General features: G+C 36.5%; 1 protein-coding gene across 1 annotated transcript in view; it reads left to right on the forward strand.

Moving 5' to 3' along the window:
• Nucleotides 1–20023, forward strand: part of LOC117679973 (uncharacterized) — a 294700-nt gene that overhangs the window by 224998 nt on the left and 49679 nt on the right. The window lies entirely within an intron of this gene.

Below are 20023 nucleotides of genomic sequence, written 5' to 3' on the forward strand. Positions count from 1 at the left end.
TCACAACTTCTGGAGGCAAGTTGTTCCACTGGTTAATTGTTCTAACTGTCAGGAAAATTTTTCCTTAGTTCTAGGTTGCTTCTCTCCTTGATTAGTTTCAATCCACTGGTTCTTGTACTCCCTTCAGGTGCTTTGGCAAATAGCTTGACTCCCTCTTCTTGGTGGCAGCCTCTGAGATATTGGAACACTGCTATCATTTTACCCCTAGTGCTTCTTTCCATTAAACTAGACATACCCAATTCCAGTAACTGTTCTTTATAGGTTTTAGCCTCCAGTCTCCTAATCATCTTTGTTGCTCTTCTCTGTACTCTTTCTAGAGTCTCAACATCTGGATGCAGTATTCCAAGTGTGGCCTTACCAAGGCATTATAAAGTGGTATTAACACTCCACGTGATCTTGATTCTCTCTGTTAATGCAGCCTAGAACTGAAATTTTAAATTTAAAAACAAGCTACGCCACTGGAAATTACTTCAAAGTTGCTATAATGCTCCTGTAATGTAGGAAGCTTGAAATTTTATGTGTGATGCATTACTCCAAAATTCAGCATGAAAATAAGCCACTATATGGTTATTGCAGAAAATACCAAGAAAGAAATTCTCAGTCTTTACTGAGAATGATGCTATGAAGTGTGGTGAACTTTTAAATGTTTTGCAATTTTTCAAAGCTTAGATCAGTAAGTGCAAATTTTATCAAATACTATTCTATTGGAAAACAGGTCCTAGGGTTATTAATAATGACAAATTATTAGTTTCTTATATATACTTATATAGTTATTTCCAATTAACTCCATTACATAGGGCTTCAGAAGGTGACACAGTAAATCACTTCAACACTGAAATAATACCACAACCTGTGTCTGACTTTCAGCATTTAGTATATTCTTTCCATTTCTTTAGTATATTCTTCACATTCATGCATGCTAAAAACTTTGACACAAACATCAACATTTCTAGTGAGACCAAAATTATTTTGTACACAATCATCATAGTTTAATACTCAGGAAGTTCTGCACTTTCACATTTTTTTTCATTTTATATCAGAGAGACCCATGAATTGGTGAGTCTATTTGTTTGTCTGCTTGTTTATCTTTTAGCAAAGGCCCTTTCCTTTTTTTAACTTGATGACACCCTAAGTAAATAACAGAAGGCCTTAGGTAGACTGCACATACCTTTGTGTGATTATTTATAGGCCTATAGTGAATTCTCCACATTAAGGGTTTTTATTGGTGCTTATTTCTGGATAATCCAACCAGCCAATTTCTTTTCTACAGAAATGTCAAACCCACTGCCCTACTTAGAGTTTAGTTGTGGCACAATATTTCTTATAAAATTGTGTTTATACTGTTTTTACTCAAAAAGTTTAAATACAGAATTAATTTCTAGTAAATTATAAGAAATATTGTTCAGATTAGAGAAAGCACTATTTTTTAAATCAATACATTCATATATGTATACCACTGCATGTATTCTATCTTAGTCAAATAATGTAGCATATATTAATAAATATATGATTTTATTAATTATAAATAATATATTATTATTTTTATGTTACTTGATCAGTATTTAGAATAATATTATATTGAGTGAGAAAGAGAGAGAATGTGATGAATAGCTAGATGAGTAAGAGATAGATAGATAGATAGATAGATAGATAGATAGATAGATAGATAGATAGATAAATAGATAAATACAGTAGATGGATGGATGGATGGATGGATGGATGGATGGATGGATGGATGGATGGGAAACTGCTCTTTTTTCTCCCAGGGAAAATATTGCAGCAAAATTCATATGACTGAAATAACATTCTTCCCCTTAACTTAGTGATGAACTGGTGCAAGGCTTGTACATATTTTGCTGTGCTTGGACTATGCAACACTTCAGATTGGAAGGCAGAAAAAAAGTCCTTGAAATACACAGGGGACAAATGTAGCACCTGTCCATCATGTTCTGCCTGTGGTGCAGCTGTTTGAAGGTCTTGCAGACAGGTGCTTTGTCCATGGCCCTGTGTGCTCCAGAGCAGCTGTTGAACTTCGAATCCAAAGTGCTGCACAGTCCTTCACTGTATACCCATTCATATCCAGAGTAATCTTTGGCATCCCTGTCTTCCACCACTTCAGTTAAATCCCAAAGGGAGATATCTGCAGGGAACTCCTGCTATGGTGACTTTTCTCTGGTTGTGAAAGTTGCAGAGTGGTAGAGAAATATGTAAAGGGAAAAAAACAAAACTGCCAGCTTTTGCTATTTTTCATCTTTATAATCAAAGATGCCAATAATCTTTTACTTTATAAAAGTAAAAGATTATAAAAGTATAATCTTTTGCTTTATAATCAAAGCCAATGCCAAATAAAGTTCCAAAGTGTCCCAAAAGTGATATAGAAAAACAAATTCTCATTTTGAAGAAGAGGAAAGCTTTTCAAAAATTGCATAATGCATTCTGATAGAGTAATAATTTGAGTCTGAGTCAGAATATTTGTGTGTGGTTTTTTTTTTTTACGAGGTGGATGAAATGTACAGAACTACATGGGCAATACGTAAGCGATATGCTGTGATGTTGATCTAATATGAGGAAAGGTACTTCCCTTTCAAAAGTTGTCTCTGAATTTGTGGTCTATATAATCTAGTCACATGTGCTTTTTCTTCTTAATTACCCAAAGTACTTGAAGTAATTAATCCAATTATGCTAGGTTTTGTTTATTTGTTTATTTATTATTTATCATATTTAAGAACCACCCATCACAGAGGACTGTATATCAGTGTACTACTCATATTCAGGTTATAGATGTTTATAGCCCTCTTTTAATGATGCCTAATTCTTCTGCATTGATCGAACCTCTTTCTTCTGCAAGAAAAATCCACTACATATTTCATTTTAATATTCTAAAATTGGTTTTTGTCTCTCCACATTTTTTGGGTGACTATAAAGAGACAAACGTTAAAATTTTCTTAGTTTCCCCCCTCCCCAGGATATATTTGAAATATGTATTAGCTAAAACCAAACATGTTAAACTAATTAGACTATGCAAATGCAGCTCAGCAGGACTGCTTTTAAAGTCAATTATATTTACCAAATGTTCAAATAAAAGAAAATCTGTTTCAATAACAACCTAACAACCATGTGGAACAAATAAGGCCTCTAATTAACTTTTCAGAATGTGGTTTAGAGTTCAGCTTTCCAATGATGAAAATGTAACTAAATCTGATTCTCTTTTAGTGTCCTGTTTAGCATTGATGAAATTCTGTTATCCGAAGTACAGTCAAGACTCTGGTGTGTGATCTTCCTTTGAATGTAGCAATCCTCAATGACCAGCTGTTGGATCAAAAAAAAAAAAAGATTTTTTTTTTTCCAGTTAGAGCATCTTTTCTTTAGAACTTCTGACTTGGGGAAGTACATCAGCCTACATCAGTGTTGGCTTACATGCAGGTGGTAAAAAACAAAAACAAACTTGCTTTTCAATGTATTAAAAGAGATGTTGCTGTTTTTGATTTTTTAAAAAAATTATAGTTCTGTTCTGGTAATATTTAATACAGCCTTCCTCAACCTGATGTTCCACAAGATGTATTAGATTACAAATTCCATCAAATTTTAAGAGAGAGAGAGGGAGAGGGAGACAGAGACAGAGACAGAGACGGAGACGGGGAGAGAGAGACAGACAGAGAGGGGGGGAGAGAACCATGGGTGACAGTTCTTAAAGGTAAAGGTTCCCCTTGCATATATGTGCTACTCGTTCCCAACTCTGGGAACGGTGCTCATCTCCTTTTCAAAACCGAAGAGCCAGCGCTGTCCGAAAATGTCTCCATGATCATGTGGCTGGCATGATTAAACGCCAAAGGCACATGGAACACTGTACCTTCCCACCAAAGGTGGTCCCTATTTTTCTACTTGCCTTTTTTACGTGTTTTCGAACTGCTAGGTTGGCAGAAGCTGGGACAAGTAATGGGAGCTTACCCCATTACGCGGCACTAGGAATTTGAACTGTTGAACTGCCGACCTTTTGATCGACAAGCTCAGCGTCTTAGCCACTGAGCCACCTAAAGGAGATTAATATTACTATCTCAGACAAGCATGTCTGTCACTTGAGATGTGCTCACAAGCACATTGACCATTAAAAAAAAACCTAGCTAGCAGATTACTGGGAATGGAGGCTATGGCTGAAGCATTATCAACGTACCTTTCTCATACAACCTCTTTAGCCCTTCCTATGCAATAGGGATGCAATTATATCCAGAAGTGGAGATGTCAGTGAGCTGTTGGAGATTAAGGCAAACAGTGGACCAGACTTGCAGGTAGATAAAGAAATATTTCCATTAGTGCAATGACCTTCCCATGGCCATTTATTTATTTATTGCGATTTATAGGCCATGGACCCATCAGCCAGATATTTTGTAGGCTTTTGTTTTTAGCATGTAGAAGTAATTGCAAATAAAGTTATCACGAGCCTATAAACTAAACACAGTGCAAATAATAGTGTGAGAAGAGAATATTTATAGCTCAGGGTTGAATTGTGGTGTCTCCTCTGAAAGGACTCTATCATTGAAGATGTTAGCAAGTTTAATAATGAAGTGTCTGAAAGAAAAAAAACCAATCCCAGAGAACACCAAGGACACGCCACACAGAGGATAAAAACATACTACAAACTATTATGAAATCATTGTTTTATTATAAATTTTAAAGCTTCCTAGGGGAAAAATGTTTTTAGTTTTATTTTAATTTCAAGAGATACGATCCTGAACAAATTTGGGTATGCTGATCCCCTTGAAAGATCAGCATTGATTTAAAAAACATGACCTTTCTAAATGTTGATATTTCCATGTCAAAAGCAGGGAAGGATGCAAAAGGAAAAGCATAGTGTAGATAAGTATACTTCATTCATTCATTCATTCATTCATTCATTCATTCATTCAATCATTCATTTATTCATTCATTCATTCATTCATTTAAATTTGTATGGCTGCTCATCTTAAACAAGTGTCCCTTGGGATGAACAATCATAGGATCAATGAAAACCAATTAAAATACAATACAAAAAAAATTAAATACATATAGCAACCAAGAAATACTGCATTCTCTAGAAGTTAGCATAACAGAAAATAAGGTCCTTCACACATTCAGGACCACAGTCCCAGCAACATAGACAGACAGACAGACAAGACGGACAGATGGACAGACGGACAGAGATTCCTCCAATAAAAATGACTGTTTTTTCCTATGCTGTGTTCCAGCTTGGTAGATGAGATCAACATAGACGCAAGTGTGGTGAACTCAGGGGATTTAGTAAGCATCAATGAAAGCATTTTATTGTGCTCTCAAATGCTGTCATATGTAGTTAGCTAACAAATATGATAGGTTTTTAGACTAATCCACCATGTCCTTGCAAAAGCTCCTTGTGTGTTACATCATCTTGCTTTGGGCCAAGAGTTTGTTTCCCCCAGATGATTATCATGGAGTTGCTGACAGGTCTTCTGACTTAGACACCGGAATACATGAACTCTCCTGTTTATCTACCACTACTGAGAAAGGGAGCACAGGCTGCTGATATGCTTATGCAAAGCACTCTATCAGGCATTACATAGTGTCTATGTGCTCTGAATGTTTGGGGTGTGATTAATCAAAGCACATACTTTTTGACATCTTCCTGCTTTTGCTGCAGTGTCAAGTTTCTCTTGGTTGAAATCAGGGTGACAGAAAAATTAATGAAAAAGGCCAAATGTGACATCACCAGCCAACTGGCAATAGTCGCAGAACAATAAATAATACTTTGTTGGCTTGTAGAAATGAATCCCAGACAATATGCACTTCATAATTCCTCTAATCTGTACATTAAATCTGTTATGCAATCTATACCATTAAGTATCTAATATGAAGGCTGTTTGATATGTAAAAAATGGCAAGACAACAATAGCAAATTGTTGTCTTGCATGTAATTGCATTTAATAAACTGCCATAATATTAGCATTGATATTTTCGTATTATTATATTTTGAAGTACCAAAATGTCTATGATGCTACATGGACTATGACTAGCAAAAGGAAAAGCTGCTCCTTATATACATAAGTTATATTTATAATTTTCTCAGGTAGTAAATAAAGGGCCACAGTAAGGTTAATATTTTCTTATGGATGGAGCTATGTAGATTATACCACCTGTCCCGAACTTCAAAAGTGATTGATTCTAGTTTATTACCAGCACTGAAATATGATTCAACTAACAATTCAGTTCTCCTTCACAAAGGATCAACTTCTAGCATTTTTCCTCTTTGAGTAACCAAATGCTTTGAGATAGCACAGAAAAAGAGTCTTTTTCATATATACACATACACATACACATACACATACACATACACATACACATACACATACACATACACATACATATGAAAAAGACTCTTTTTTAAGAGTCTCTTAAAAAAGACACACCCCAGCCATTTGGAAACACACCCTCATTGACAAACGAGTCCCTAACACAAAGAATGACACCAGACCCACACTCACGAAAACCACACAGGATGTCACCACCATACAACCATGCAAAAAGCAAACCCACACCGATGAGGCATGACCACGAACCAGAAGCCAGACCACAGCTGCATCATTAGCCACTTTAAACCCCTCCAATCCATACATGAAGCAAACTGACACCCACTATGAAGATGTGGCACAACCACGAACGCGAAGCCAAACAACAGCAATGCAGCTCACCAGCTCAAATCCCCTGCAACTCAGACTAACCCGAGCACAACCAAGCCCCCACCTAAACAGAATACACCCCCATCCAATCAGAGCATAGCCAAACCCCCAACCAATCAGATCACACATCCACTGGCAGTTAAAAGGAAGAAACAGCTGCAATCACACATTGCTCCTAGAAGCACGAAGCCGAAAACACCAGCCTGAAGATGACGAATGAGACTTCGTTAAACGTTGCCAAGATACTTCCAATTTTACGTGGAAGAAAACCCGAATAACCAAAGAGCTACATACAAACACCCGCGAAACCTCAGAAAACAAATATGTGTGTGTGTGTGTGTGTGTGTGTGTGTGTGTATGTATGTGTATGTATATATATATATATATATATATATATATATATATATATGTATGTATGTATGTATGTATGTATGTATGTATATGTATATGTATATGTATATGTATATGTATATGTATATGTATATGTATATGTATATGTATATGTATATGTATATGTATATGTATATGTATATGTATATGTATATGTATATGTAATGCTTGATCTATGTTTTATATTTGGTGTTAAGATTCGTCTATCTATGAGAGCAGGTTTCCAAATAGTAGGCAGACGTGAAGTGTCATCCCATTTATTCATGCAATATGGTCTTTTCTCTATTTCGATTGCCTCTCTGATTATTCTGCCATTGAGATGTTCTATTTTTGCAACTGTTTTTGTGTTATTAAAATTAATATTGTGTCCTGTTGTATTTATGTGTTGAACTAATGATGATGTGTGTTCTTGCTTTTGTATTGAGTTTTTGTGTTCCTCGATACACACACACACACACATACATGGAAAGATATATATATATAATGACATTATTTTCCATGGTATTTTAAAAGCATAACTATTTTCCATTTTGTGAACATACAGAAATGGATGGTGGTGAAAGACATCTTGTATCATTATTTATATTATTAGACTTAATCATAGTGCCAGCCCTGGTGTGTCTGGAGGCCCGGGGCTGCCATTCCGGCAGGGGAAGGAGAGCTGCGCGGCCGCACCATGCCCACCAAGTACCATACCGACCGGACCAACAAAACCACTCAAGAACACCAGCTGGATGGGCAAGGACAGGCCAGACCCAGCCAGACCCGGTTGCCGCTGCTGAATCCACAGCCAAACAGCTCTGAAGTGGCTAAATAGCTGAGAAGCAGAGCGGAAAGCCAGTGTTATCTGAAGACAATTTCCATGGTCATGAGGCCAACATGGCTATATGCCAAAGGCGCATAAAATGCTGTTACCTTCCCACTGAAGTGATGTCTATTAATCTACTTTGCATGCTTTAGAACTGCTAGCTGAGCAGGAGCTGGGGCAAGTAATGGGAGATCACTCCGTTGCACCAAGCTCAAGTTTCAAACCAGGACTGTTAGCTGCCCAGCTGACTGCATCTTATCTTGTAGATGCCTCTAAACCCAATGGAAGGTTAATTCTGAAACAAAGCAGATATGGCTGGGACTAGTTTCCCTAGCCTAGGTATGGTAGGACTACTCTAGTTATAATCCACATCTTTATACTAACATTAAAAAATCCCAAAAGATCAGCAATGTATAAATTTAGTATGTAAACTAATGTGTAATGTTTAGACCATATGAATAGTGTTGGAAGGATACATAATGCAGCTGCATATAAAGAGGCTGAAGATACAGTTTATGATCTACACTTATGGAGAACCCTATTTGAAAAAAAAATGTTACGTATTATAATATGCATATAAGAATCTTCCTATATTATATTTCCTATAAACAACTGATGTTAGACATACACTTTCAAATTTATCTCATCTGTGTTCCAATCAGCAGAGTTTAAAGCGGGTGAGAGGCAGTGGTAATATTTTTAAAAGTCTGCCCTATCACAAGGGACCATCAAACATTGGATACAGTTATTAGGCCTTGCCTTCATATTAAAGGGCAGCTGAAACAATCTGCTCCATTTTATGGAAATTAGTTGCAGCTGTTGCACTTCTGGCAAGTTGCTTCCTCAGAAAAATTGGATATCCCTACTCTATAAATATTGCTGCCAATGTATATTTAGTTATATCTTTGTTTATTTAAAACAAACATAAATGGAAGATCCTTCCCCACCCTTTAGAAATCTTTTGGAAAGATGAACTGTTGAGTATGTCCCATTCATTCCCTTTCTCTCAACTTGGCCTGCTGCAGCATTTTTCAATTTTGGGGAATTCCTTTTTTGAAATGTGCATGCTAATTTAATGGGTTGTGGTGAAGATGAGAGACACTCAGCAAAAGAAGAAGCACGAAAAGTCTACATGGAATCTCTCTGAATACTACATTTTGGGAATAAAAACTAGCAACTCTTTGATTGCAGAAAAGAAAAAGATAGGTCTATGCAAAGCACTTTGGACTCAACTCAGCAATATAGTGCATGTCAAGGTGGTGATATGTGTGTCCTCTGTGGCAAAAAAATTTTTTTGTGGTTTTCCCCAACAAAGTCCTCTGTGTTGCTTTGTAATCTTGGATTGGCACTTCTAAGAGTGTGGTGGGCTGAAGCTGCAAAGCAATGTAAGTGAAACAATATGGCCAGAAAACTTTGCTTTTAGGTATAATCAAATTAAATCATCCTATTGAATTTTTGTTCAGGCTATTTGATCATTCTTAACACTATACTTATCCCACAATAAATGAATAGTAACTGGACTAGTCTTAATTTCTCTGCTGTGAACTCAGAAAACACACAGTTCACAGAAAGTTTCTCCATTCAGATTGTTGTAGGAATTCTGCCATTGCCTTCATAGGTTATGTAAATATGATATAAGATTAATCCACAAATGGTTTATTTGTGCATAGCACATTATGTAATTACAGAAATTGCAGCTTTCTAACACAGATGAAGGATTTAGCATATTGGATGGACTTTTAACCATACAGTACTTTTCTAAATGTGTGATTCCATGCACAGTTTAGGAATGAGGTAAGCAAGCATTGCAGTGGTGTTGAAATTCAAGAATCTATTCCTAAAAGCTGTAGTTGTTTTATCAGAATTTGGATTCTAATTAATTTCCCTATCCTCACCACTTTTATTTAGAATAGCAGGTGTGGGAGGAGCAATCAGGCTGTTTTGCTTCTTGTTAGAAGGTGTCCATTGAGCATCATTTTTCACAAAGAACGTTGGGAAAGTTGCTGGCTTCATTGCTTTAATAAATAAGACATAAAAAGCAGGGGTGAAATGCTACCGGTTCAGGCCGGTTTGCCTGAACCGGTAGTAAAAAAGTGCTTTAAAAAGTAAAAATAAAAAGTTCTGACGATCGCGCAGCACAGCTGATCGTCAAAACTTTTTTTTTTTACTTTATAAAGCATTTTTTTACTACCTATTGCCAGAACCTTTTGTGTAAAGTGTGATAGTTGGTTTTTGAGCTCTCTGTGAGGTTCCTACTTGTTGAAGGGGCCATTTTGTGTAAAGTCCAGCTGCTTTTGCATTGTGTGTGAGTCAGTTGTGTAGCTTTTGTGTTATTTTTGTGTAAAGTGTGATAGTTGGTTTTCCCAGTCACATGACCACCAAACCACGCCCACCCAGTCACATGCCCACCAAGCCATGCCCACCAAGCCATGCCCACAGAACCGTTAGGGAAAATTTTTGAATTTCACCTCTGATAAAAAGTATCTTAAGGCATACGTTCTTATTTAATATTTTGACACATTCTGTGTGCCACTTGGACTTCTTACTGCATTCCTGCTCTATATTTCTTATTATTATTTTTATGTTCTTTGAAGTGCAGGTCCCAGTAAAGGAACATGTAAGGAGAACCCTAACATTAACTTTGGAGCTTTTAATTTTAACAAGGTTTAAGTTAAAAAAAATATTTAATTTAAAAAAAATTGTCCTATGTGATCACTTCACATATGAAGCCATTTTCCTTCCAAGTATGGGGCCTTGTGCGTAATATTCGGTGAAACACTTAACCATGTGCAATCCCCTTGTCTGTATGGTCCAAAACATAAAAAATGAAATTAGCAGAGCTTTTTACGTAAAAGAATCTCTGAATCTCAACATTTGCTGCATAGACTTGTATGCTATTTAAGATTAGAGCCCAAATGGCTTATTGGGAAATGGAATTGTCATGGAAGTCCATTTTGTTGGAAATCCAAGCTTAGAGTGTTTGTCATGCTTCTGTTCTCTTTCTCCCTTCTGTTTTATGGCCTGTATAGATGTGTTGTGGGGCCAGATGAAAAGTTAGATTGTAATTGAGTCCCTTAGGTTAGCAAGTATCACCTTAGATTAGAGTTACAGCATTTCATGGATAGGTTTTTTCTTTTTTCTTTTTCTTTTTGCTCCACAGTGGAGAATCTTGAAAAGAAGGCTGGAATTCTTGGGTGGTCACTGTTGAGGTAGTTTGAAGCATACAAAATATAAAAAGTATGCATGAAATATGCCAGTATATTAAATTAACATCCTGCAAAAGCTCTCTTTTTAAAATCCAGATGCTTATATTGCTTTTGACAGACTCTCAGCAGTAAAGTTTTAACTTTAAAGAAGGCGCTTTCTGTTTCTGTTTTCAAGTTAAAAATAATGAAAGGAAAACACACTGAAATTCCCACATTATTAAATAAAACATTTCAATGGCCCAGGGCCAATAATTGTCACGCCATGAACAAATGCCTTACGGTAATATGTTCCATAACTGTTTGCTAAAAACTACCAATTTTAACACATTTGCACATGATTAGACACAATAAAAAGTTACTTATTGAAGTTAGTGAGACAGTAGACTTATGCCCAAGGGAAGGAAAACTTCACTGAAAAACTGAATGAGTGAAGTAGTTCAAAATAAGTTCCATGCTGTGAAAACAGATCATAAATATGCAGCCATCAAATGATTGGCTTTGTTCTTATGGTCAGGAGGTCAAAATGCTGCTACTTTGCAAATGCCATCCTGAGGGATTTAGGCAGAGCCACATTCCTAACAGTAGATACTGGACAAATCCATCCAGATAACATTCAAAAGTAAAACATTATTTAACAACTATAATAGATACCAGCAGTGAACACAGCTTACGCATAACAACAGATTCAATAGATAGAATGGCATTCTTCCCACTTAATGGAATGTATAGTTTACCAAAGGTTCAATCTCCCCTCCACCCCAAGATATATTATTAATTTCTCACAACTGGCATATCGTCCACCTTTCAAGGCACAAATTCTCTCAAAATGGTTGATGAGCAATAATAGGTAAAATCAACATCATTATTATTACAGGCAGTCCTCCACTTACAACAGTTCATTTAGTGACCCTTTGAAGTTACAACATCACTTTAAAAAAGTGACTTCTGACCATTTTTCACACTTAGAACTGTTGCAGCATTCCCATGGTCATCTGATCAAAATTCAAATGCTTGGCAACTGTCTCATATTTACGACGGTTGTAGAGGGACCCAGGCTTGTGTGCTCCAGTAGTGGGTTTCACTTACCTTCGCTACTAGTTCGGAACTGTGAGCGCATGTGGGGAGGCGCTTCTGCGCAGAGCATCCATGATGACGTCTGGGTGGGTGGGTGGAGTCTCCCACCGCTGCTACCAGTTCACCCAAACCATGTGCTCCCATTTTGCGACCTTCTGACAAGCAAAATCAATGGGGAAGTCAGATTCATTTAACAATCCTGTCACTAATTTAACAAGCGCATTGATTCACTTAACAACTGTGGCAAGAAAGGACGTAAAATGGGGCAAAACTCACTTAGCAACAGAAATTTTGGGCTCAATTGTGGTCATAAATTGAGGACTACCTGTATTATCATCTAGCTGATAGTAATGGTTCAGTGTTCCAGCCTTCTGACTGGTCACTGTTCGAGTTGCTTCCCTCCATCTTTATTGATACCATTGAGAAGGGTAGATATACATTTTTTAAAATATATGGATTTCATTGCTATCCTGTCCTTCCTTCAAGGAACAGATAATTTTATTTTTCATTAATCCTATGTAGCCCGTTAGGCTGAAAAGCTGTAATTTGCTGAAGTTACCTAGGGAATTTCATTTTGAAAAGGGGATTAACTCCAGTGGGTCATGGGTCAAATCCAACTTTATTCACTATGGGCCACTGGTTTTTTTCAGTTCTTTGATAAATATTTCACAGAACTGTCATGTAAACCAAAATGCTCCCACTCTTATTTACGGTTTAAGGATATATTATCATGGATATGTAGAACACTCCGGATATTGTCTGCATGTGTTACAGACGTTCATATATTATTGCATACAAACTGTAATTTTTTAAAGAAATATATATGAAAAAAATCAACACTGTAGACATCTTTTTCACTTTTAACAACATAATACAAAGGTAGCACCAATATTTCCAAGTGTTTCAATCTACCACTCCATAAACAAATCACATCTACATAAACAAATTGCATCTATATTTTAATATTTTTATATATAATCTACAAATTATATGTACACCTGCAGCCTTACCCTATTTCAGTTCCACATTTATATCTTCACTTTTTCTTGAATGAAAACATTTTCCTCTGTTATGCTACCATATGTCATTCCTTGTTCTCTTTGTCTATATTCTTCTCAATTAACTTTTTTTTTACATGCGTAATATACAGCTATCATCTTATTTACAAAGCAATCCGTTTTATATACAGGGTCTTCTTTTTATTCATAGACTCTTTCATTTTACTCTTCCACCAAATACTCTTTTTCCAACCCATCACATAAATAACTCTACCCACCTCCATACCACTTTGAAATATAATTCTTTTCATCATTTCCCAGCTACAGTTGCATTTTCTTTCTTTATATACACCTATTCATGGTGTATATAAAGAATATAGATACAGAATATCTACAATATATATATATATATATATATATATATATATATATATATATATATATATATATATACATACATACATACACACACACACACACACACACACACACAGTGGCTCAGTGGCTAAGATGCTGAGCTTGTCAATTGAAAGGTTCAGCGGTTTGAATCCCTAGTGCCATATAACGGGGTGAGCTCCCGTTACTTGTCCCAGCTTCTGCCAACCTAGCAGTTCGAAAAATAGGCACCACCTTTGGTGGGAAGGTAATAGTGGTGTTCCGTGCGCCTTTAGGTTAATCTATATTCTATTATTATCTCATAAAGAGTCATCACTTTTTTATATACCGTATTTTTTGGAGTATAAGATGCACCTTTTTCCCCTTTAAAAGGGGGTAAAAATTTAGGTGCGTCTTATACACCAAATGTAGCCCCGCCCACCCACTGGCCCCCACCCTTTGGTCTCTGCCTCGCAGCAGTTACCTCCTTGCTGGAAAAAACAGCTCCTTTCAGCTTCAGCGCAGCCTAATTAACACAAGTCTCCCGACTCCCAGCTAATTTGCTCTCAGCTGTTTTGCGCAGGGCTCTGCTGCTTGCTGTAAAGAGGTAAATTGCTGGAGCAGATTTTTTTTTTTTCCTTTTGCTAATCAAGCTATGCTGAAAATGAAAATGAAAGTAAAGCAGGCTGTTTGCTCTTTGCTGCAACGAAGCAAAATTGCTCAGAGGCAGAGAGAGATTTCTTTTTCTTCTTTTCCTCACCAAAAAAGGTAGGTGCGTCTTATACTCTGATGCATCTTTTACTCCGAAAAATACGGTAATTCTACTGTCACTCTAATTCCTTTAGCTTTCCTTCACTTCTTTCTTTTTATTTACTGGCTATGTTTTTCCTGAGATCCATTCTTGATATCAATGGTTCAGCTCACATTAAGAATCTCTTGAGCCTTCCCTTGTTTTTTCATTATATATGATCGAATTAATCATGCTTTTTTCTTTGTGTACATGTGAATTATTGCTGAAATCACCTATTAGAACAAACAAATCTTTCGTTTCTAAGGAAGTCTTCCCAAAAACATCTCCATCCTTTCATTTTTGGCCTCCTGAATGGCCAATCATTCACCTCCCCCCCTAATTATTTCCTATAACCTAGGTTACCCCTCCTGTGCTCCTCTTGAATTCCATTAATTCAAAATATTGCATTTTTATTGGCAACAGTTCAGGAACAGAAGATGCTGACAGGAAAGAAATACATCCAAACACGAAGCAAATCTCTCAACGGTTGTTTTCCGGCAAAGAGGCCAAGAGCCGTTGCTGGTCTTTTAAGCCTTATGGGAGGGGCCACTCATCTCTTGGCCCTACTCCCGAGTCATCCTCTCTGCTTTAGCTGCTCCTGCTTTCTGGCAGCTCTTCTCTACATGCACTAGGAACAGGCTCCTTCTGTTCCTCTGCCTCTCTACTGTCAGCCTCTGGAGGCTCCGAAGCCTGTGCATCACTCCCCGATGGCCCTGGCACCATTTCTGCCTCTGACGCAGAGCCCTCATCCAGGACTGGCCCATGTTCTTCATCAGCCTCATCGGTGTCCGACTCCGCTGCCAGCTCCGCAGGCTGCTGGCGGACCACAACAACTGGAACATTGCATATAAACTATCATCAGTTTATGTACCATTAATTTCATCGGCTTCCCACCAACTACAAAATATATGCATGTTTCCCGAATCTATGCAGTTTCAATAAATATATTTCATTTACTATGTAATTTATAATCTGTGCAGTTTGGGTAAATAAATTGACGGCTTTAATAAATACATGCATTTTGGCACACTGTACAGGACTGGAATTCAAAAGTTATGTTAAGATAATACTGGTAAATTGCATAGATTCCATATTTAATTATTATGATTAATTTTGTTATGCCAAAAAAAGCTATGATGGATTTTCCCAGCCTCCCTCTTTCAGTGTCCCGCTGCTAATATTAACAACAATTTCACTAACAGTTAAGACTTATTTATTTGCCCAGGCATTCCTGAAGTACCTCATCATTTTAATGGACTTTGTGCATGTATATACAAACATACATATTATACTGTTACATGTTTAATATCACTGTGCCGAAGTTTAGTGGAAATATATATTAATGCATGTGGTTGCCTAAAAACAGTAGCCAAGAGCCTGGCTATTACAGGTAGTCCTCAATTTACAACAGTTTGTTTAGTGACCATTCAAAGTTACAGTGGCATTGAAAAAAGTGACTTATGACCATTTTTCACACTTATGACTGTTGCAGCATCCCCATGGTCATGTGATCAAAGTTCAGATGCTTGGCAACTGGTTCATATTTATGACGGTTGCAGTGTCTGAGGGTCATGTGATCAACTTTTGTAGTCTTCTTAAAAAAGCAAAGTCAATGGGGAAGCCAGATTAATTTAACAACTGGGTTACTAATTTAATAGCTGCAACAGTCACTTAACAACTGTGGCAAGAAAAGTCATAAAATGCGGCAAAACTCACTTGACATATGTCTCACTTAGCAACATAAATTTTGGGCTCAGTTGTGGTTGTAAATCAAGGATGACCTGTACTTGGATTGAACCAAAGCTTAAAGCTTGATGAATCAGGGCTGTTAGCTAAACTGCAGAGTTGCAAAATATATCAGAAAAATTAGAAAATAATTCCTTCCACAGCACTGCCGTGAACGGGATCACTAGGAAACGACTTTCACTAAAGGCCATGTTAATGTTTTTATATTATTATATTCATCTTTCAGATTACATAACAATTGGTGTATGATAAAAGTGTCTTCTGAAAGGCTTTAAAGAATAATTAAGATATAATTGGGACTGTAAAAAGTAAAGATATGCGGTTTTCATGATCTTAACTATTCCTCGGACTGATTATTTGGCCGCTTGTGTAAAACACACAATTACCCACTGATCAAATAACAGTTGCACACATCATTTAGTTTAGCACCATACTACTTTTTAAAAGCCCACAAGAGGTATTTGTAATTACACTAACAAGTGTAATAAAATGCAATAAAAGCAAGCTGGATCAAACTGAAACTCTAATGAATGGCAGTTTACGCTTAGTGGGACAATTGAAAAATAATCTAATCATCCAAATTTGAGACAGAATTAGGATTCTTTTCAAAAGTTATGTGAGTTTACAGTCTGAAACAGTAAGGTTTATAGCAGCATTTAAAGAAAGGAATCCAAAATTAAGAGTGTGTTTTAAATAATGTTGTTTTCAGAAATGCTAATTAGTTATTGTTGCCATTGAGTTCAGACTGTTGCTACTCAATACTTCTTAATCCAAGTCTACTTCCTTTCATTTGCAAAAGGTCCAGTGTTTAGGATGTAATATGCCACCTTTTTCATCTTTCCTTCTCTTATGCCAAAAGAAGCTATATTTCTCTACACATACCTGGTTTGATATGTCTTTTAACAGTGTAAATCTTTCATAAAGATACAATTGTCCTAACAGCTAATGAAAAATTAATTCATATCTCCTTTTGTTCCTCTTCACAGTTAGGCCACTGTTAGCTATATATCAGTATACTTCAGGAGTGGGTTCTATCTACCTTTACTACCAGTTCGCAACGGGGCCCCATGCGCGCTCTTCTGCACATGTGCAGAAGCATTTTGATGACGTCGGAGTCGGTGAGCGGAACCTCCCGCCGGTTTTACTACCGGTTCTATAGAACCGGTGTTCTATAGAATGGAACTAAAGCACTGTTATTAACATCTGCTGCTTGCAATTACTGCAAGTTCAAATCTCACCAGGCTCAAGGTTGACTCAGTCTTCCATCCTTTCTAAGGTAGGTTAAATGAGGACCCAGTTTGTGGGGGCAATAAGCTGACTTTGTATAAATATACAAAAGTATGAAGGCTATTGCTTAACGCATTGTAAGCCGCCCTGAGTCTCCGGAGAAGGGCGGCATATAAATTAAAGCAAAATAAATAAATAAATAAACCAGTGTGAACCGGGGCTAACCCACCACTGGTATACTTCTATTTCAATTTCAGGTTAACACATAGCAAAATCTATTAGCAAATCCCTTTATAGTGTTTCTTCTCTTAAACATAGCTGACAATGTTCAAACTACTTGAGATGCTAAGTAAAATTCAAAAATAGCCAGATATTTGATAACACAGATTTGGGCAAGTTGTCCAATATCAAAAGTCTTCTACTTAAATATGTGATATTTGCTAGTCTGTAAAGGTGGAGAAAAAACATGCACATTCATTTGCACAAAAACAGAGAAGGTATATAATGCTTGGCATTTATGCTATACAAAAGCAAGTTAATTAATTAGAATTATGGATTATGTTGTGAATTTTCCTTTTGGCCCTGGCCAGGCTTCTTAATTCTGCACTTGTCATACATATTGTGGTTTAAGAAGCAGAAATATGGAAGTACATATTTTGAAAATGAAGAAAATGAAGACCATCAGTTATCAACAGCAGAAGCAGAGCAGATGCTTGGTGCATTAATAGCAGTGTTTGTTGTCACTTGAGGCTTTTAAGAAGACCTTGGACAGTCACTTGTCTGGAATTGTATAGAACCTCCTGCTGGAGCAGGGGGTTGGACTAAAGCACCTCCAAGGTGGCGGCCTGATGCACATGCTTCACTTGCACAAGCAGTGGCAAAGCATGCATGTGCATGCATACGCATCCGTGCATGTGTGCGCACCAGAAGATAGCCATTGTTTGACTGTAAAAACTTGACTGTAAAAAATATGATTTCTGTAATAGAGTTGTCAAAGTCTGGAATGCCCTACCTGATTCAGTTCGTCTCAACTACAAATTTTCATAGTTTCAGTCACAAATTGACTTCCGTGGACCTTACTTCATACTTAAGTGGTCAGCAGAGAGGGCGTGCATAAGTGCACTAACGTGCCTATCGTCCCTGTTATTGTATTTTTATTCTCTTATTCTTGTTCTCGTTTTTATCTGACAAATTCCAATCAATCAATCAATAAATAAAATTGTAACTTTGAAGGGTTGCTAAGCAACCCTTCATAAATCAAGGACTTCATGTATTCTGCCCTCTCAACATCTTTCATATTGGAAAGCAAATTAATAATCATGGTAGTTGAAAGCCTAATTTCTTATCCCAATGCCAAGCTTGTGAAGATAAATAAATGAATGTAAATGCTATTATACTGGTAATCACTTCTTCATGTTTTATTGACAATACTCCATAAGAGCACCAGCGTGCCTACCGTCCCTGTCCTAATGTTCCCTTTAATTGTACTCATTTTATGTATTCATTTCATGCTTATACTTATATATATTATCTAATATGTACTAGACAAAATAAATAAATAAATAAATAAATAAATAAATAAATAAATAAATAATAAATAAATAAATATCTGAGCCCAAATAAAAGTGCAGAAATATCACAGAACAGACAAAATGTAGTAATTATTTTTGTTTCTCAAATGCTGCTGTGTTACACAAAAAGAAAGGAACTGTGCATATTTGTAATTGTATGTTCATAATATGCTGTTTTCATAACACCTCTAAATAACTAAGCCTCTGTCTCCTGATTCGGGGGGGGGGGTCTCTTTGTTTTTGGTATCTTACATTATGAGAAATAATGTGATCAGAAAATAGTTCATGTATGGAAAAGTAAACAAAGACCAAGTTGTGACTTTAAATTGGACATTAAACTAATCCAGGTCTATACCTTAATAAAGGCTAGAGCTGGGAATTCTTATGGATTTTTTAGCTCATTGCTGGGATGACAAAGAAATGCAATAAATGTTCTATTACTTACACAAGCTGTTAGTTTTCAGAAAATTAGTCACCAATAACCTTTTACCCTCTGTACTGCTCTCTTCCACAGTAAAAGGACCTGACCTGAATCAAATGCAACCCGTGGTTTATTTGATTGCTTTTTTTTTCTTCTGATTTATGCTGTTAATTTATGATGCTATTAGATGTTTTAGCCCAAACATTGCATTTTTCTTTTGGAACCTTTTGCAGATAAAAATTTAAGTTTTTGATCATCACTAAAACCACAATAAATCAAAATATTCTATTATAAGAAATAAACTGCAATAAGTGTAAATATAAATTTTTGCTACATGTTGGGGTTTCAGTCTATTGTATTTAACAAAAGTGGGATATGTGTGTGAATATATATGTGAACTTTAACATTTATATTCAGCTGAATGAAACGACACTAACAGGGGTGGAGATGGGGAACATTTACATTATATAGCCCACACCAACTCCATGGTGGAATTATATTGATTAGTTTTCCAGTTAGCATGTAGACCTCCTTCTGACCCTATTTTCAGGGTCACTAGATCATAATGTGATAGTACTGAGAGACTGATGTCCCTCCCATATTGGTTTCTGAGAAAAGTATGGAAGTGGACAGAAGAAATCATGGTCTCGTTTATATATTTATTTCAATATTTTGAAGATATAAATGCATACATAAATTGCATGTGGAATGTAATATCATGGGGCAAGCGA

This window comes from Pantherophis guttatus, chromosome 8, assembly GCF_059756535.1.
Source record: "Pantherophis guttatus breed Tessera chromosome 8, ASM5975653v1, whole genome shotgun sequence".
In the NCBI taxonomy this organism is placed as follows: Eukaryota; Metazoa; Chordata; class Lepidosauria; order Squamata; family Colubridae; genus Pantherophis; species Pantherophis guttatus.